General features: G+C 47.3%; 1 protein-coding gene across 14 annotated transcripts in view; it reads left to right on the forward strand.

Annotated features, from left to right (window-relative positions):
• The window catches only part of LOC127004359 (ephrin type-A receptor 4-A-like), a 57341-nt gene that overhangs the window by 14675 nt on the left and 21545 nt on the right, over nucleotides 1–21121 (forward strand). The gene's annotated exons all lie outside the window — the stretch shown is intronic.

Below are 21121 nucleotides of genomic sequence, written 5' to 3' on the forward strand. Positions count from 1 at the left end.
GGAAAAGAGAAAGAAAAACATGAACGAGCAAAGAAGGAGAACCATGTAGGAATGAAGGAAGAGGAGAATGAAGAGGAAGAGACAAAAGAGTAAAAAATTGACGAAGACGAAAACAAGGAAAAGAGAAAAAACAACAATAAATGAGTAAAGAATGAAGAAGAAGGAGGAAGGAATTAGCAATACAGAACAACCTACACCTGTTTGGCTGCTGTGCTCGAGTCCATAATAGGTTTAGAGGAAGAAACGAAGAACAGGAAGAAGAAGAGGAGAGGAGAGGAGCAATAAGCTAGGCAGTGACCTCAGTTGTATTAGTGGAAGTAGAAGTAGGAGGGGTGGTAGTGGTGGTGGTGGTGGTGCTGGTTGTCAGGGGTGTTGTATAAAGTTAAAAGCAGAAAAAAAGAACGGGAAAAGAATATATAGGTGGAGAGCAAGGCAGAGAGCGAAGTTGTATTAGTGGAAGCAGTAGAAGTAGTGAAGTTGTATTAGTAGAAGCAGTAGTAGTAGAGGATGGGGAAGGGGATGTTGTATAGAGTTAGAAGCAATAAAACATCAACGAGAAAATAAAAGAAAGGAGGAGAGCAAAGCAGAGAGCGAAGTTGTATTAGTGGAAACAGTAGAAGTAGTGAAGTTGTATTAGTAGAAGCAGTAGTAGTAGTGAAGGGGAGGGGGGGGATGTTGTATAGAGTTAAAAGCAAAAAAAAAAACGGAACGAGAAAATAAAAGAAACGAGGAGAGCAAAGCAAAAACCGAGGTTGTATTGACGGTAGCAGTAGAGGCAGCCGTAGAAGTAGAGGCGGTAGTATTAGTCTGAGCCCCCAGTCTACCCCCTCCCCCGTGCCTTCCCCGGGCCCCCAACAGAGCAGCCGCAGTATGATAAAAAGCGCGTTGATAGTCGGTGGTGAGGGATGGCGGCGGCCGGGCGCTGGACACCTGCATACAAATGTCAGCCGGCGAGCAACACGGGTACTACACCGGCCCGCCTCGCCCTGCCCGGAATTCAGATGCCGCTGCTGCTCCTCCTCCTCTTCCTCTTCCTCTTCCTGATGCTACCCAAAGATGTGTGTTCCTTCCTCCTTTCGTTATACTCTTTTAATTTCTGCACCCCGTTTCTTGTTCCTCTTCCTCCGTCTCTTCCTGATGCTACCCAGAGATGTGTGTTCCTTCCTCCTTTCGTTATACTCTTTTAATTTCTACACCCCGTTTCTTGTTCCTCTTCCTCCGTCTCTTCTTGATGCTCACCAGGACCTCGTTGTATGAAGTGATGATGTGTGTTCCTTCCTTCGTTCCTTTCTTTTCATTCTTTTTTTAATTCCTTCTTTCAGTTTCTTCCTCCTTCTCTTCCTCTTTCTCCTTTCTTCTGGTTTCCCCGCCTCGTACTTCATCTCCCTTTTTCTTCTCTCTCTCTCTCTTCGCTCTTCACTTCACCTCTCTACTTCCTTTCTTTTCTTCACTTCATCCTCTCTTCGATACTTCTTTAGCTGTATTTAACTTTCCTTCCTCCTCCCTCTCTTCTTCTTCCCTTTCTCCATCACTTTTACTTCATGTTACATCCTCTTCTCCTTTTCTTCTTCACCTCTTTTCATTTCTTCTTTCTTCACTTCACTTCCTCTTCACTTCCTCCATAAACATTATAGCTATACTTCCTCCTTCTACCTCCTCTTTGTTCTCCTTCCCTTTCTCTCTTTCTCAATTTGTCTTCGTCCTTGCCAACCTCATCTCATTGTTATCATTCATTCCCTTCGTCCTTGCCTCCTCTCTCATCCCTCCCCCTCCTTCTCTTCTTCTTCCTCCTCCTCCACCTCCTCCTCCTCCTCCTCCTCCAACTCAGCCCACCCACAAAACACCACACACACACAGTTTTATTTAGTCCTCCCCCTCCTCCTTCGCTTCCTCCCGTCGGGTGAACTAGAAAATGGACTGAGGTGTCAATAAACTAATCACGCGGAGTTGATGATGGATGTGGACCCTGTTTGGAGATAAGAGTGATGGCGGACGAGATACTAAGGAGGAGGAGGAGGAGGAGGAGGAGGAGGGGGCGGGGAGGTAAGGTCAGACATCTCCCCTCTGTTGACTTGCTCCCCTTGCGGCCATGTCCCTCGCCCGCCGATCACCAGACAGCCATTAACCCTTTATCTATTAAATTTATTGGTGTTTTTTATGTTTGATTTCTGTTAGCGTTGTGTGGGCCTCCTCCTCTTCCTCTAGCTCTTCTTCCTCTCTCTCTCTCTCTCTCTCTCTCTCTCTCTCTCTCTCTCTCTCTCTCTCTCTCTCTCTCTCTCTCTCTCTCTCTCTCTCTCTCTCTCTCTCTCTCTCTCTCTCTCTCTCTCTCTCTCTCTCTCTCTCTCTCTCTCTCGTATTTACTCTCTTACACTCTTAAATTTTCTCTTAATTGTTGCCAGTAGAAGACCTCACTTACGGATTTATGGAGGAGGAGGAAGCGAAGGAGGAGGAGGAGGAGGAGGTGATTGTGGTTGGCTACTGGCTCTTGAAGGCGGAGGAGGAGGAGGAGGGGGTAAGGAAGGTGAGGTAGACCCCGTCCCCACCTTCAGCGACCCGCCCAGAAGCATCCCGGAGGCGACAATAGCTTCTTCAGCGTCGCCCGGAGGAGCCTTTGCCTGGAGTCACTTTCTCACACAACTGTTGGGTTCGTCCTTTTTTTATCCGCGGTGGCCGGCTGTCTCGGGCCTGAACGGTGGGGGGCTTCTGTTGGTGGGATGCTGTCAATGGGGGTGGGGTGGTAGAGAGAGAGAGAGAGAGAGAGAGAGAGAGAGAGAGAGAGAGAGAGAGAGAGAGAGAGAGAGAGAGAGAGAGAGAGAGAGAGATTATCAAAAAGGTTCTGTCATTGGTATTATATTTCACAAGATGGGTTTTCTCTTTATGCTGATGTAGAAAGAGAGAAAAGAATGTATGTTGCCTTATGTATCCAAAGTTACGTGTGTTTTATTTAAGTATATATGTTTTAACAGCATTAGGGGGAAAGTGAGGTTAGCATAGTGAGGGGAGCAATGAAGGTGAAGAGGTTGGGAAGTGAGGTGTGCGGTGAGGGGGTGAGGAGGTTGGTGGCTGCATGAGCGAGAGAATTCAATGCCGGCAAGGTAGTAATCTGAGACGAGGACGGGACGACACGGACAAACCTTCTCTCACCTCTCTGTCATGGTTGTCCCCTTCCTTTCCTGCCCTCTTCCTGACCTCGCACATATTATTCTTATCTTCTGGTATTTTGGGCTCGTATGTCTTTTGTTTTCTGTCCTGGAATTATAATCAACGTTTCGTATCGTTATGAAAATTTAGGGACATTTTCTTAAACATTTCGACGCCCAAGCCCACACATTTGACAAGGCTTTGCTATGATTTGTGGGCTTTTTAATAGGTAGCTTAAAACAAGGTAAAAGAGGAAATCAATAAACTCTGCTGCCTGTATTATTCCAACAAGCATATTAATTCAGGAAGGTTATATATGAAGGTGAAAGTGATCATTTATACAGACTGAAATGTTATAAAGCAACAGGAGAAAAAGGAAACAAGACGAGAGAATAAAACAAGATAAAAGAGGAAATCATGACCCTGGTGGTAGTTTGACAATTCTTCTGTACCGTGAACCTAAAAAAACAACACTTAAGGATTTTATTTCGTCTCCCTTTTGGACTTTGGAAATAACTGATGGGAGAGCCGGAAGCGTCTACGAACACCAACCTTAATGTCATCCTGAACCAAAAAAAGAAAAAAATCCATCGTCATCGTATTTAACTTTTCTCTATATATAACGATTCCCAGCTACCTCCTCCTCGCCCGGCCACACCCCTTTCGCCTTTCTCGTATCCATAATTCCTTTCCCGTCACATAAATTCGTTAGGTGGCGCAGCACAACAGGTGGAGAACGCGACGGGAAAATAATAACAAGTGAAACATTATGAATCGTACCGTGAGACCGACCGACCGACCCTTCCCCCGCACGCACACACAAAAAAAAAGAAAGCAATGATAATTCTCCGTTATTAAGCGTCTGCACTCGGGTCACTGCGAGAGAGAGAGAGAGAGAGAGAGAGAGAGAGAGACTTACTTGACTTGCATTCCCCTCAGCTCCCAAAAGCAGACGCTCTCCGTTTCTCTTTTGTTCATGAGCTCTTAAACTTTATCACTTTGCTCGAGCGGCGTTTTGTTGTCTGCGTGTTTCTTGCTCTATTTATCCGCTCCTTCTCTTCCTTTGCCTTCCCTTGGTGCAGTTATCGTAGTAATTAAAACACACGACTTTCAGCACTTCGCTTCAGTGGGATTTTGTTGTATTTATCAATTTTTTGCTCTGTTTACTTTTCTTTACTTCTTTCTCTCTCTTTGCCTTCCCTTAGTGCAGTAAGCGTAGTAATTAAAATACAATCCCACCCCCGGCCAGTGTTTTTAGGCTACACACGAGTTTCTGTGCTTTGGTTTGTGGTATTTTTCTATTTCTTGACCTGTTTGTTTTTCTTTCTTTTTCTGTCTTTACTCTCGTTTGGTGCAATGAGACCCAATCAAATCCCACCTCCGGCCAGTGATTTTAGGCTCAACACGACTTTCAACTCTTTTTTTCGACCGACTTTTTCTTGTATTTATCTGTTTTTTGCTCTCTTTAATTTTCTTTCCTTCGCTTTCTCTCTTTCCTCTTGTTTGGTGCAGTTAAACCGATTCGAACCCCCGTCCAGCGTTGATCAGGGGCTACACACGGCCATTATCACTCTCCCATTGCCTTCGTTTGCTGTAATTAAACCACATCAAAATTCCTTCCCAGCGTTGATCGGGTGATATGCGGCCATTATCACTGTGTTCTATATATATTCTTGCCCCACTTTTATCTTTCTCTCACTGTCTCTCTCTTTGCCCTCGTTTACCGCTGTGATTGTAATTAAAACCAAATCAAACTTCCAGCGCCTTATTTTTATCCCTTTGTTGTAGTGGCGTTTTGCTGAATAAACATTTTCCCCATAAATCTTTTTCGTCCTTCCTTACTTCTCATTTTCTGCGTCGTTTATTTCTTGTTCTTTGTTTTCTTCGCCTGTTGTTTCAGTTTCACTTCGTGTTTTCTTTTTTTTTCATTTGTTTTCCTCTTTCTTTTCTCTTTTTTATCTCGGTGTCTGCCTGTCTTGCCTCTCTTGCTTCTTATTCTTTGTATTCTGCATCTATTATTTCATTATCCCTTCCTGCTTCATTGCATTTTCATTTCTTTCTTTCCTTCAGATTTCTTCCCTTTCCTCTTTTTTCTCTCTCTTCCTGCCCTCGTTTGGCCCAATAAGTGTAATTAAAAGCAAACCAAAACTCTCGCCTAGTGTTTCTCAGGCTACTCACGACCTCCAGGAACCGAGAGCCAGACAGGAGGAGGAGAAAGAGGAGAAGGAGGAGGAGGAGATGGCGGTGGTAGTGGAGGCTGCTGGCCGGCCCACACTCATCGCTCACTCCCCGCCGCATTAGTGACTCGCCGGCCGGTGCTAAACCACAATTAACAGAACACTCGGGCCAGGGAAAATAAAGATCAGCGGAGGAAGTGATAAACCAGGGAACGCTTGGACCGCCCGAACATAAAACACGAAAACGAGCAACACGCTAAAACTAATTGTCTCCGTTTATGTAAGTTGCAAGAAGAGAAGATGATCGCCAGTTTCTTCTTTTGGGGGTTTTCTTTTTTTTGTGTGTGTGTGTCTTGTTGTAGTTGTTGCTTCAGGCGTGTATCTCTTTCTCTTTGTGTCTCTCTCTCTCTCCCTCTCTCGTCTCTCTCTCTCTCTACCACAACATAACCACAGTCTTTTGCTACCGAGTTCACCACCACCACCACCACCATCGCACTATTACTCATATTAGTCACCCTTGCCACCACTGGGTCTCGACTGCACCACCACCACCACCTTCACCACCACCACCACCGCCGCCGCCATCATCACAATCACTTACACCACCTCCGCCACAACCATTACTCCTGCTACTGCTGCCACTAACTACCACGCCATCATCCTGTAGCCATTAGAAGAAGAGAAAAATGACTGCTACCCTCCACCACTACCACTGCCACCACCACCACCACCACCAATGTTAACTGGAACCAGCATCTGTAAACCATTAAAGAAGAAACGTAACCCTCCTCCTCCTCCTCCTCCTCCTCCTCCTCCTCCTCCTCCTCCTCCCAACCACACCAATTGCCACCATTAACAACAACAGCAACACCAGAACTACTACTACTACTTCAACTAAAACAACTACTACTGACTCCAACTACCACTACTACCAGCACCACTAACCTCTACTATACCACCACCACCATTTCGATCATCACGCCATCTTCACCACCACCACCACCACCGCCACAAACAAGGGGATCAGCCGGCTCACGTCCAGCCTGCACGCGGTTCCCATCCATTATTTCATTGGTCTTACCTTTCACGGCCGCCCAGGTGGAAGGGGATCATAAGTTTGAGGCAGAATGGCGATGAGATTTTAATTACAGGTTGCCGAGTCTTTATTTACCAAACCTGTTCCCTTTGGCAGGCCTCCCAGGCAGAGGGGCAAAAAGGAGGAAAGGCAGGAAAGGAAGACAAGGGAAAAGAAGGGAAAGGGAGGGGAAGGGAGAGAAAAGGAAGGGAAGGGAAGAGAGCGAAGGGAAAGTGAAGAGAGAATAACAAGAAACGAATATAAACAAAAAGAGTGAAGGAAAGTAGATAGGGAATGATGGCGAAAAGGGAGGATGGGAAGGGATGGAATAGATGAAGGAAGGAAAAGAACAGATGGGAACGAAAGAAAAGGAAGTTAGGTAGAGGCTAAAATTTGGTAATAAAAGTATTGACGAAGGGATGATGGATAGCATGAGGAGTCAGTGGGAAGGTAGGAAAGGGAAGAAACAAGGAAGAGGAGGAGGAATACATGAAGAAAATGGGAAGAGACAAAAAAGGGTACAGATGGATGGAGGGAAGAGAGGAGGAGAGGCGCGAAGAGAAGGTGGGTGACGAAGCAGTGTGGAGGGAAGAAATGGAGAGAAAAGGTGGGCCGGAGTGGAGGCAGTGATGTGGAAATGAGTGGAGGGAATGAGAGACAACCACATAATGAGTCGGACCCGTGAGAAGGAAAAAAATGTTAAAGTTGAAAGAAGTTTAGAGAAAATTGATTAAATAAAAAAAAGAAAAAGGTAATTCATGGAGTGAACACGTGGAATTTAGCGTCGACAGCGAGAGAGAGAGAGAGAGAGAGAGAGAGAGAGAGAGAGAGAGAGAGAGAGAGAGAGAGAGAGAATTAGTAAATGTAAATTGAATGTGGGCCGCAGCGCAATTAAGTGAGAAGAAAATACTTAGGTGTAAGGGGCGCCTCGCGGGATGGAGACAGGTAAGGGCAAGGAAAAAGAGCAACAGAAATCGTACCAGATAATTACATGAAACGTAAACTCGGTAAAAGCAAACACGAAATCGTTAACTCTGTAGAAAAAAATATATAATGAACTTGACGAATTATAGAGAAATGAAAATAGATGGAAAAATAACCGAATCCTAAACTTAAGCAGACACTAAATCTTTTGTTATGGGCATAGTAAGAGATCAAATCTATGTACTATATAAAGAAAAGAAAAGGAAATCAATTAAAAATGCATCAACATCTGTTCGGCCTCACAGGTATGTTTCTTCACCTGAGAGACGCGGCGTGTCCTTACCTGGCGGGCGGCAGTGATTTGTTTGTCCCTGTTGGTGATTACTGAGAGAGAGAGAGAGAGAGAGAGAGAGAGAGAGATGCTACTATACAACGAAGCCGTAACGACATGATATCTTAAAACGTACAAAACAAACACGGAAGCCTAACACACCGAGATAGGTAAACAGGTGCAACAGGTGTACTGGGACGAAACAAACGAGAAACAAACAGACAAACAGAAGCACAGGAGACTTTGGACGCGAGGAGGAGAGTAGATGAGGATGAGGGATGGGATGGGTTGGGTGGAGTGACATTTAAGGCATAAGGGGGGGCGAGGGGATGTAGGGATGGGGACGCGTGGGATGCATGGCCAGCTTTATAGGGGGTCTGTGGCATGCCGAGGGAATGATCCAATGCAGTTTTATAGCTTCGGGAGGAATGCTGTACAATAACGTATCCATCCTGGCATCTTGTTGTTCTCGATTAATATTGCACTCCTGTCTGTCTTCCACGTCTTCGTCCTCGTCCCCGTCCTCCTCATCTTTATTCTCGTGTTTTTTTCTTTTCATTTTTTGCGTTCGTCTTTCCCCAGTGTCCCTTAATGTCGTTTTTCCATGTTTCTCTTGATTGCGTTCATCTCATTTTCCTTCTTCCTTCTTCTCTGGTCCTCAACGCCCACCACCCCTGCGAGCTGTCTAGAAAAATGACACAGACAGACAGACAGACAAAGAGAGGCAGAAGGACAGAAAACAAGAGAACAAAAGGACAACAAAACACAAAGCAAATGTTACATGAATTTCACACGCGGAGGAATAAAATTTAGGAGACTTTTTACGCTCACTTGCATTCTGGCTTCTCCGAGTGTTGTGGGAGGACATCTGGCGGCGCCCCGGTGTGTCAAGAGGGAGGGGGCAGGGGGGAGGGAGAAGGGGGTTTGTGGTGCTCGGGGCGTGAGATCTGTAATGGTGACGGATGACCTTCCTCTCACCATTATAATGACCAGTTCGTTCTGTCGCGCCACGTAATGAATTTCAGACAGGCTGATGATGGTGCTGATGATGGTGCTGGTGTGGCTGTGTAGCGGTGTAGCGGCGGGGTGGAGGTGGACGGGGCAATGCAGTGGTGGTGGTGGTAGTGATGTGGCCTTGTGATGTTGGGAGATGATGGTGATCGTATAGTGTAGGGGTCGGCAACCTTTTTTTTATTTTTTTTATAGCAAGGCATAAAAAAATAATAATGAAAAAAAAAGCCCACTACTTACTGCTCCTAAATAGAGTAGAGTTAACCTATGACGCTAGATGACCCTTTTTATGTTTTTAAAGAAGAAAGTTAAAGTTTTCGATGACCCGTAACACAAAAAATTAGCTCTCAAAAGCAGAAATCTACCGCAGAAGTAGGAGGATACTTATAAACAACAAAATCTAAGTATATGGATTTACTCTACTGAGGCTTCATTGTCTTTCCGAAGTTAAATAAGACAATCTGAAGTTGCCTCGAATATCGTCACGAAGAGCAAAAGATAATTATATAGGAAGATTCGAGAGCCACTCAAATGCCAGGGGGAGTGGGGGGGGGGGGGGGGGGTATTCGTTGTGGTGTTTGTAGTGATGGTGTTTTGGGGGATGTTGATGGTGGTGTAGACGGTAGTGGTAGTGAAAAGATGGTGACTGGAAGCTGTAATAAGGGACGAGAGGGAAAGGGAGAATTAACCGTCGAGTGTGTGGTGTGTGCGTGAGTGAGTGCGTGCGTGTGCGTGTGTGAGTGTGTGTGTGTGTGTCCCTCCACTGTTGTTATTGGCGTGTTTCCTCCTCCACCTGACGCGAGTACAAATTGCGCGCAGCTTCCGACCGGCTCCGGCGATAAGGGAGGAGAAAAGAAGAGAAAACAGAGGAGAGAGAGGAGAGACGGAGGACAAAGACAGAGACGGAGGAGAAAGGACATGGCGGGGAGGGGAGGCGAGCAAAAACCTCTTTCCCTCACCTTGTATATTTAGCGCGCCTGGGGAGGGCCGGGGAGGCTCATCCGTCTTAATTAACGCCAACGAATCCTCAGTCATACCTGGGAAGCTTGTTTTGTGTCCGCTCGTTAATAACTGCGTCGTATTGTATAGTAGCAGCTCCTTTTCCTACTTTTTTTTCTCTCTTACCTCCTCCTCCTCCTCCTCCTCCTCCTCCTCTGTCTCACCTGCCACACCGCCCCGTAATTGATTTAGAGCTGAACTCGCCCGTCGTATATTTAACAACGGATGAGGACAAGTTTGGAAGGTAATGTAAGCAGGAGGAGGAGGAGGAGGAGGCGTGGTGGTACATACTGTGGTTGTGGTGGAGGTGGAGGTTGGGATGAGGGTTGAAGATAATCGGTGTTCATTCTTTTCTCCATTCCTTCCTTCGTCTTTCTCTTTATTTCATTTTCTTCTTTTCTCCCTTGCTCCCCCACTTAATTCCATCTCCTTCTTTGCCCAGACGAGGAAGACTACTACTTGTTGTTGTTGCTGGTGGTGGTTGTGGGACTGGGGGTCGGAAGGGGTGGCGGCGGTGGAGAGGGACAAGAAAAGGTATTTGCCGGTGAGTGGGGCAGAGCACCTGTCCTGTAGGCTGATGTTACCTGTCCCGTACCCTTGATGGAAGTGATTAAAAGGTGAAGATCTCTTATGTGGGGGATCCTTTGTCCTTAAACCTTCTTATATGCACACACACACACACACACACACACACACACACACACACACACACACACACACACACACACACACACAAGGCTTCATGTTACTGATGATGATAGTGATAGGCAACAGTTTCTCAAAGTTAACCTGCAGAGGAATAAAAATTAGACCAGTTTTTGATGGGCCGAGGATAAGGCCGAGCGATGGGAGGGAGAGATGGGGGCGGGGAAGCGAGGGAAGGGGGGGGGGGGGGGTTTGCTGTGTAGGGGACGAAGGGCAACGGGTTCAAGGGGGAAGAGGAGTAACTTGTGTGACGAGAACAAAGCTTTGAGGAACAGCGCCAAGAGAAAGACGGTGATTCATCATGAGAGCTGAGTATCGCACCGCAAGGGCGTGGCTGCCGAGGCCTGTCTGCCGCCCACCCTTCGCTGGTTTACTTGATTCACGTTTTTCTTTTTCTTGTCTCCGTGTAAAAGTTTAATCCTCCTCCTCCTCCTCCTCCTCCTCCTTCTTCACCTCCTTTCTTTTCTCTCATTCTCATTTTTTTCCACTCCTGCCCTGTCCTTACCCTCGCCCCACCAGCCTTGCCGTGCCCCCTTAGCAGGACGTCACCGCCGCCGGGGCAGCCAGGGCAGGTGGGCGGGCGGGCAGCCTTTCCCTAACCTGTGTTATCGTGCGTCGCCATCACCCCGTAACCTGATCCCCGGCCCGCCAAGAAGCTCCCTCCGTCCACCCCTCCACCCTGCCATCCACAGTTCGCTCAGTCTTCCTTCTTCGTCCACCCCTCCACCTCGCTCGTCATTCCAAACTTCGCTCAGTCGTTTCCTTCTTCGCTCTCTTCTCTCCCTTTTCTGTTTCTATAACACAAAGTCGAAGCGTAGGTCGCCGTTATCACCATTCTGCCCGTCAGTCCCTTCATTCCCTTCTCCTCCAACGCTGAAATTTGAAGTGCAAGTTGTTAACACCAGCCCGTTGCTCCCTTTTTCGTCCCCTCCTTTTCTTTCCCCAGCGCTGGAATCCGAAGTGTAGCTCGTCGTTATCAATAGCCTGCCCATGCGTCACCCTCACAAGAAGAAAAATATGTGAACTGTCAGCAAAGAGACCCAAAACTCGCCTCCAAGTCCGTTCTCCCCTCTCCCAGCCCTTCCTCACGCAGACTTTCATCCCGGCCGTTCAGATAAACAGTTCATATCTCTGGTGTCGCTCTAAGTACGCCGCTTAAAGTGCCCCGCTCCGTATCAATGAAATATGTGGCCGCGTGTGGCGCTAAACGGCTCTGTTTGTGTGTGTCTGTGCGGGTCAGTGTCGAGATGTGTTTCTCTCTGGATGTTGTTCAAGATGTCTCGTTTACCAAATGCTGTGTCGTGTAGTGGCTGGGCGTGGGGCGTTCCGGGCAGCTACGCCACACCACGCCCTCTCCCTCTCTGTCACTGCTTAACATTTTCCGCTCTCCCCGCTGCCGCCGTCCCTAACTCTCCCTTCACGCCCCGCGCCTCTTTTATCTGTCCTTGTCCTCCCTCGTTCCCCGCTGCCGCTGTCCCTCACCTCGCGCCCCTTTTATCTGTCCCCTTCCTCCCTTCCTTTAGTTATTTAGTGTTAAGTTCACGTTAATCCCTCGCCTTTCATCACTAACCACGCCTTGTGCCTCATCGTTGCAACAAGCCCGCTCCTCCCCCTATCCCCTTTCCCCCCAGCCAACCCTTCAGCTGCCACTGCCCCCATCACCCCTCTGCACCCCTCCCCCCCTCACCATTGGCAGCACACACACGCGCGCGGGGCGGGAGGAGGAGGTGAAAGGCTTCATTAGCGGAGTTGTGGGCCGAAGCTGTTTCCTCCAATGTCGATTATTTCAGGTTTTCCTCAAGCGAAAACTTTGCAGTCGACGGAAACGGAGAAACGCTGATGATGCTGGTGGTGGTGGCGGCGGTGGTGGCGGCGATGGTGGTGGTGGTGATGGTGGTGGTAGGGGTATTGGTGTTTTGAGATCCAGTCTTTGTCTCTGTCTGTCTACTTATCTATTTATCTGTCTATCTACCTTTCTCTGCTGCCTGTCTCCCTAACTGTCGCTCTCTACCTGTCACTGTTCTTCTGCTGTTTCTGCTTTCCACTGCTGCTGATTCTATTTTCCACTTTCCTCATCTGTTGCTATCACCTCTGTCTATCTATTTATCTGTCTATCTACCTTTCTGTACTGTGTGTCTGCCTACCTGCCGCTCTCTACCTGTCACTGTTCTTCTGCTGTTTCTGCTTTCCACTGCTGCTGATTCTGTTTTCCATTTTCCTCTTCTGCTGCTGTCTCCCCCATCACCGCCTCCGCCGTTGGCTCCCCCGCCGCCGCCGCCGCCACCAAAATCTCCCGCCCCGGTCCCGCCTCACGTCCGCCTCACTTCTTTTTCTTCGTTTTATTTATTTTTTTCCTCTCGACCACTCCCTCTCGACTTGATGCCTCCGTTCGATTCATTACGGTCCCTCCCTCGATAATTCTCTCTCTCTCTCTCTCTCTCTCTCTCTCTCTCTCTCTCTCTCTCTCTCTCTCTCTCTCTCTCTCTCTCTCTCTCTCTCTCTCTCTCTCTCTCTCTCTCTCTCTCTCTCTCTCTCTCTCTCTCTCTCTCTCTCTCTCTCTCTCTCTCTCTCTCTCTCTCTCTCACTTACTGTTTCTCCATTCTCTCCACTACATTGTTTTTCTGCTTCTTATATATTTTTCTTTTCTTCTCTCCTTTTGCCTCCTCTCTTTACCTATCTCCCTCCCTCCCTATACCGACCTTCCTCCTCGTCCTATTTACTTAACAATTCTCTCTCATTTTCCTCTTCCCTTCCGTAATTCCACAAATTATTATCTCTCCACTCCACGTGTCCTTCCTTCCTTCCTTTCATCTCCCCCTTCTCTCCTCCTTCCCTCCCTTCTCTTCTCCCCTAACGCCCGCCCCCTGAGAGAAAGAGAGAGAGAAAGGAAGGGAGAAAGAGAATCGGGCTTGGGGGATGGATGTGGGGAGCTGCGGTGCACACACACACACACACACACACACACACACACACACACACACACACACACACACACACACACACACACGGAGAAACACACACCCGTAATTTAACTTTTGGGGGAGTGTAATTGGCACCGTTTGTGCTATTCTGCCCCGGCCAAGACAGGGGGAGACGGGGAGGGGGGGTGGGGGGAGAAAAAAAGTGAGGGGAGAAGGGGCGCGTGGACGGCGGCGTAATAAATAGTAGTAGTTACAGGAGTAGTAATTGAAGCTGCAGGAATAATATGTGTTGTAGGGAAAACTTTTTGTAATGGAGAGAGAGAGAGAGAGAGAGAGAGAGAGAGAGAGAGAGAGAGAGAGAGAGAGAGAGAGAGAGAGAGAGAGAGAGAGAGAGAGAGAGAGAGAGACAGACAGACAGACAGACAGACAGACAGACAGACAGACAGACAGACAGACAGACAGACAGACAGACAGACAGACAGAGAGAGAGAGAGAGAGAGAGAGAGAGAGAGAGAGAGAGAGAGAGAGAGAGACAGACAGACAGACAGGAACAGTGAGATATAGACAAAACGGAAGATTCAAAGTAGAAGTGAAAAATGACAAAACCGGAAAACAATTAACAAAACAGATACAATAAAACCCATAAACAAAAAGACAAAACCAAAAAAAAAATAAAAGAGATGGAAAAATAAGCCAGTTCACAATTAAGGAAGAGATAAATAAATAGAAAACCAGTAGATGTATTTAGTGAAAGAAAATAAAAACCTATAAACAAAAAGACAGAAAAAAATAAAATAAAAGATGGGAAAAAATAACCCAGTCCACAATTAAGGAAGAGATAAATAAATAGAAAACCAGTAGATGTATTTAGAGAAAGAAAACCAAAAAGTGAAGGGGAAAACAAGATCGGCAGATTAAGAGACAACTGAACCAATGATAACAGACAAATGGCTTCCAATGGCATCACACACTCGCCACACACTCGCTCCCTTATCGCTGTACAAATGATTAATTAACGGGCGCAGGGGACGACCCAATACTGCTGCTCTTGTTGTTGTTGTTGTTGTTGTTGTTGGTGGTGGTGATGGTGGTGGTGGTATCTTTTTTTCCTCTTTATTTCCGGAGCCATGAAGTACTTTTATCTACCACACAGTTATTATTAGCACTTTTTTTTTTTTTTTAGTAACAGCGCCACTAAAGAGAAGCGTTTGACCCCCTCCCCCCCCTTCTCTCTCTCTCTCTCTCTCTCTCTCTCTCTCTCTCTCTCTCTCTCTCTCTCTCTCTAATTTAATAAATAAACAGATAAATAACGAAGAGCGCAGACCTTTTAATCATCGGTTATTACGGCTTCGAATATTGTTATCGAGGTTAATAGAGTGGAGAGATAATTATGATTCTTTTTGTTCGGCTTTTGTGAATAAATTTCTCCGCCTCGCTTACCCCTCCACCCTCCCTCCCTTACGTCCTCTCCCTTCCCCCATCCCTCCCTCCCTTTACCCCTCCCTCCCCTCGCCTACCGTTCTCTCAAATTTGCTGTCCCTCTCCCTTACCTCCTCCCTCAAAGCTACCTCCTCCTTTTTTCGCTTCCCTTTCCTCCCTTTATCTCTCTCTCCCTTTAACTTTTCTGTCTCTCCCTTACATGAAGCTCCCTCCCCCCTTTTCCATCACTTTACTCTCCCCTTCTCCACTCCCCTTCCTTTTCTCCCTATACCCTCCTTTCCCCTCCCTCTCCCTTACCCCTCCCTCGAAGCTCCCTCCTCCCTTTTCTATCCCTAACTTCGCCCTCCCCTTCTTCACCACCCCCTTTCCTGTTCTCCCCCTCGCCCCCCCCCATCCCCCCTTTGCTCTCTCCTCATCGGTTTCTGTCCCTCCCTGTGGCCGGAGAAGCGGGAGGGAGGAAAGGAAGGAAGGAAGGGGAGATGGGAGACACCCTGATAGCTATTATTTCTCCCTGTCAAGTGTGTGTGTGTGTGTGTGTGTGTGGGAGAGAGAGAGAGAGAGAGAGAGAGAGAGAGAGAGAGAGAGAGAGAGAGAGAGGATAAGAATAGGGGAGATGGGACGAGGCTGAAGGGAGGCAGTTACTGGGCTAACAAGGAGAACTAACAAGGAGAGTAATCGCCAGGGAGTTGTGGGAGGAGGAGGAGGAGGAGGAGAGGCCCAACAAGGAAAACCAGCAGGAATTGTGAGGGGAAATAAGGGAAAAAGGAAACACACACACACACACACACACACACACACACACACACACACACGTCATTTTATTTCCCCGCGTGCCAATGTGTGTTAGTGTGTGTGTGTGTGTGAGTGTGAGGGAAGGAAGGAAAGAGGGTAGCCGTGTAAGGACCGAAGACGTCATTAAGTTTAGCAATTCGAAAAGTTTTAGGCAATTAGTCAAATTAGATGCAATGACGTTAAGTGCTCAAGCAGTGAAGAGGTGGCGGTGGCGATGGTGGTGGAAGGGCGGCGGCTGTGGAAGTAGTAGTAGTAGTAGTGTTTTAAGATATCAGTGTAGTAATGGTCGTTAATGTGATGGACAAAAAACTAAAAATAAACACCAAGAATATTAATACCCGTTTTTGTTGCTCTTGTTGTTGTTGTTATTGTTATTGTGGTGGTGGTGGTAGAGGCAAGGGTCGTGAGGGCCTGGCTAATGGGGTAGTAATGATAGTGGGGGGGTCTGTAAAGGGGGGGAGAGAGGGAGGGAGGGGGTGGAGAGCGTATAATGGGTTAAGGGCATGTGTCTTACCTATTCTCTAATAGTCTAACCACTTCGCGTAATTTGAGAATAAAGACCAATTACGGAGATATTAGTGAGAGGAAAGTGTTCGGCTGGTGATGACGATGATGAATAAGTGGTGTTGGTGGTGATGATGGTTGTGGCGCTGGTTGCGATAATGGTGGTAATAGTGATGGTGATGGTGGTGGATGATGTGAGGTGCTGTTGTTTTTCCTACTCGTGATGGTGACGATGGTGTTGGTGATGGTGGTGGTGGAGACAAACAAAACACTACAGAGGAAAAGAATGAAGATGAGAGGGTGAAGGAGGAGGTAGGAGGAGGAGGAAAAGGAGGTAATGGGGGTGTAGGCGGAGGAGGAGGAGGTGGAAGAGCAGGTGGAGAACTAGGTGGTAGGAGGTGATAGTGGTGCTGATGACAAACAAAACACTACAGAGGAAAACAATGAAGCTGGGAAGGTGAAGGAGGAGGAGGAGGAGGAGGTAATGGGGGTGTAGCCGGAGGTGGAGGAGGTGGAGGAGAACTAGGTGGTAGGAGGTGATAGTGGTGCTGATGACAAACAAAACACTACAGAGGAAAACAATGAATCTGGGAAGGTGGAAGAGGAGGAGGAGGAGGAAAAGGAGGTAATGGGGGTGTAGGCGGAGGAGGAGAACTAGGTGGTGGGAGGTAAAAGCGGATGTGTGGAAGAGAGAGGAGGAGAAAAAGGAAATGGTGGTGGTGGTGGTGGTGGTGGTCGTGGTGGTGGTGGTGGCGGTGATGGTGGTGGTGGTGGTGGTGGTGTACAGCCGTCGGAGGTGTAGACAGTAATGGAGTTGTGTTTACTGGCGTGCATCTCCCAGTGTTTGCCCGTCCGCCCGCATGATCGTCTGCCTGTCCGTCTGCCTGTCTGTTTGTCCGTCTGTCTGCCTGATTCGCGCGGGGGGGAGGGGAACGGGAAGGGGTCTTAATTTATTGATCCTCCCCCCGTCGTTTTCAGTTTTATTTTATCTTTACTTAAATGAGGTATACGATTTTATTTTTTCCATTTGTTCGTTTCTTTTTCTTTGTTTTGTTTTTTCTTTCCTTATCTCCATGACGTCAGAAAATAAGTACGCTTCGCTTCGCATTATCGTGTCTGTGTCTGTTTGTCTGTTAGTGTCTTTGTGTTTTTCTCCTTCCTCCTTCTTCTTCCTCCTCCTCATCATCATCATCATTCTTGCCTTGCATCTTACTTCTTCATCTGCTTCCATCTTTCCCTGGTCTGTCTGTTTCTGTTAATGTCTCTTTTCTTCTTCTTTCTCCTTCTCCTCCTCCTCTTCATCATCATCATTATCATCATCATTATTCCCGGAGTCATGCGATCAAAGATGGGAAGGAAGAAAAAACAACAGTGAAATAATAAAAATAAAAAAAAACGTGTTTACTGTTTGGTTCAACGTCAGGTAACCACACTTAAGCACACCTTGGCCCCCCCCACCCCCACCCCTTGGCATGCAGTGAGGCAGGTGAGAGAGAGAGAGAGAGAGAGAGAGAGAGAGAGAGAGAGAGTAGTTTAATCAAGAAATATTTGTAATCATATTCAAACGAGCATTTTCCTCCATGCATAGATATAAAAATACTGATGAATTATGTCCTTAACGTTTATTTTTTCTTCGTGTCTTTATAATCGAGATCCCCAATATATATATTTTTTTTTTCATCTTTTACTTCCCGTCTTTTTTTCACCCAACTTCCCTTCTCATCGTAACCCCTTGACTGTTTTCCCGTGCACCTTTTCCCGCCCTCCGCTTCCTCCACTCATCAGGGCGACACCTTCCTACAGCCAAACTTTCCTTTTCATCATCATAACCTCGAGTCGTTTTCTTTTTCGTACCCTTTTCTTCCTTCGCTCAATCCGGCGTCGGAGATATTATATGCTTGCCGGTCCCTGCCTTTCCTCGCCTCGCCTCCCCTCTCCTCTTTCTTTTATTCTCTTCTCATCTCTTTCTCTCATCGCCTCTCCCTTCCCTATCTTCGCCCCTCCCATCTTATATCTTATTCTCTTACATCGTATTCCTTTCTTCTCTCTCGCCTCGTATCCACTCTTTCTCCTATCCCTCACTCACTCATCTCTTCATTTTTCCTCAATTTTCCCTTTCCCTTCCTTACCCCTCCCTTCTCTTCTCTTCCATGCCTTCACTTTCCTTTACTCTCCACTTTTCTCCTGTTCCATTAATCTCTACGCCTTCGTCGCTCCACCAAGGAAGTTTCGCTCCTGTTGGGTCTTCCATGAGATCGGTGTCGGTCAGCGCTCCGGGTGTATCGTGTGCAAGGATCGTCTTTTGTTTGCCGAGCCACGAACTTCGACGCTAGACTCACCCTGATGCATCGCTCTCCCTCCTCTTTTTCCCTCCTCTTTATCCTCCTCCTGCACCACCACCTCATCTTGCTACGAGTTCTCTTCTTTTCTGCCTCTTCCTCTTCCAGTCTCCTCTTGCACCCCCTCCTCCTCTTCCTGTTTCTGGTTCTCCTCTCTTCTTCTTCCTCCTTTTTCTTCCATCCGTCTCCTGCACCTGCTCGTCTTGCTGCTGTCTGTTTTCTTCTCCTCTTCTTTTTTTTTCTCTTCCTTCCTCATCTCGCTGTTTCTGGTTCTATTCTCTGCCTCTTCCTCTTCCATTCTCCTCTTGCACCTCTTCTTTTTGCTGCTGGTTCTCTTCTCTTCCTCTTGCACCTTCTCATCTTGCTGGTTTTTTTTTTTTTTTTTTTTTTTTGACTTCTTCTTTCTCTTCCTCTTCCATTCATTGCACCACCATCGTCACTGCCATCCCCTCCACTCCCTTCCATTTTCCTCCTTTTCCTATTCCTCCTCCTCTTCCTCTTCCTTCTCCTCCTCCACGTCCTTCCCTTCCACTCGTCCTACTGGTTCTCCTCCTCCTCCTCCTCTTTCCCTTCCTTCTTTTCCGCCTCCACGTCCTTCTCATTCTCTCCACTTTCATTAAATACAAACCTGGAAAAAGTTGAAGAAACGGAAGAAAAGTGTAGATCTCAACAAATTTCCTGAGCAAACGCGTATTTTGAGAGAGAGAGAGAGAGAGAGAGAGAGAGAGAGAGAGAGAGAGAGAGAGAGAGAGAGAGAGGGGGGGGGGGGGAGAGAATCAGCGAAGCGTTGCTAATGACGACGATCAAGTGTTTAAGTAAAGAAACTGGTGATGGACTTCCCGGCCTTCTGTCCTCTTCTTCCTCCTCTTCCTCTTCCTCTTCCTCCTCCTCCTTTTCATCGTCACTGGTCTCCTCCTACTCGTCGTCCTCCTCCGTTTCAGCGTCCTTGGTCTCGTCCTCATCCTCCTCTTTCTCCTTTTCATCGTCCTCCTCCTCCTCCTCCTCCTCCTCCTCCTCCTCCTCCTGTCTTTATTAGCGTCTCCTTACCGTCCTGATACCTCGATTGTTTTAGTCCGTCATTATCCTATTCCATAACGCCGCGAGGAAGGAGGAGCAAAAAAGAAAACGAGAGAAAAAAAGAAAACATCGGAAAGAAAGAAAGAAAACGGAGCCCCGCACCATTACCGCGTCACGTAATGGACTTCAGAACTACTGCTATCCCACTCGATGCCAGTAATTTTCCCTGTATTTTTCTTTCCCTATTTATCATCGGCTCTTTTTTTTCTCAGCACTCGGTTTTTCTTTCCTTTTTTTTTCTCCTCTCGCCATGCACCGTGTTTTCATTTGGTCTTCATTAGGCGTCACCGCTCTTTACCGCCCCTCCTTGCCCCCTTAACCCCCACTCGACCCACCTGTACCCCCTCCACCCCCCTCGCCCCCGCCCCGCCGCCGCCATTACCTGGACAAACCTCTTCCGCCGCCCACCGCAATTCAGAGTCGTGTACGGGAAGTTACGGGATGGAGGGTTTGCAGTGTGTGCGTGTGCGTGTGTGTGTGTGTGTGTGTGTTTGTGTCATACGTCTTCCTCCATCATTCAAGTGTTTGTTTATCTCTTCCTTGTCCCTTCAGGTTTTTGTTTTCTTTTTTTTTAACTTTTACCTTTCCTCCTCCTCCTCTTTCTTCCTTGCCACCTCTTCCTCCTCCTCCTCCTCCTTCTCCTTCTCCTTCTCCCATTAACCCCATCACCTCATGGATACCCCTCCTTATTTCTCCTTCCTTCTCACCTTCTCTCCCTCCCCCTCACTCCTATCCTCTCCTCTTCCTCTACCTTTCCTCCTTTTCAGCTCCAACCTCCTCTCGTTTCTATCCTCTCTGCCTCTACCCTTTCTCCTTTTCATCCCCAACCTCCTCTCCTTCCCTCTATCCTCTCATCTGTCATCTCCTGTGCTGTGATGTGTTGTAGTGCATTGTGTTCCTGCCTCTTTACGTTCAACCTTCCTCCGCTACCCGTGCAGATCAGTTACGCAACACATGTATTACTTTAGTATTTATGTTGTGTTCTGTCTGCCGAGGGATATCCTTCGTTGTGTTGTAATCATTGTGTTGCCGCGCCCTTTATGCTCACCCTTCCTCCGCTACCCGTCCAGATCAGTTACGCAACACATGTATTACTTTAGTATTTATATTGTGTTCTGTCTGCCAGGAGATGTGCTTTGTTGTTTTGTAATCATTGTGTTGCCGCGCCCTTTATGCTCACCCTTCCTCCGCTACCCGTGCAGATCAGTTACGCAACACTCACGCTTTTTTGTGCGTATTTTTCAGGCCGCGCCGGATTACTGGGCGCCGCACACATGAAAGAACCTCGATAATTATTAATCACGAAAAACTGCACCAAATTGATATTAATTTATATTTATCAACATTCATACGTGATCAAAGGCGATGCGGGCGGCGGGTGGGTGGCCAGACACACACACACACACACACACACACAAACGCTATTCTCTCTCTCTCTCTCTCTCTCTCTCTCTCTCTCTCTCTCTCTCTCTCTCTCTCTCTCTCTCTCTCTCTCTCTCTCTCTCTCTCTCTCTCTCTCTCTCTTCTAACTACTTCGTTATACGCTTCCCGCTGTCAAATTTTCTCCGCCCAAAGCAAACATCCAAACCCTTTTCATCTTCCTCTAATTGTATCACATTTTACATAAACAGTTGAATTAAAAGGCAAATTTCAGGGACGAAGTTGAAAGTTGAGCTGATGGACAA

This window comes from Eriocheir sinensis, chromosome 28, assembly GCF_024679095.1.
Source record: "Eriocheir sinensis breed Jianghai 21 chromosome 28, ASM2467909v1, whole genome shotgun sequence".
NCBI classification, from domain to species: Eukaryota; Metazoa; Arthropoda; class Malacostraca; order Decapoda; family Varunidae; genus Eriocheir; species Eriocheir sinensis.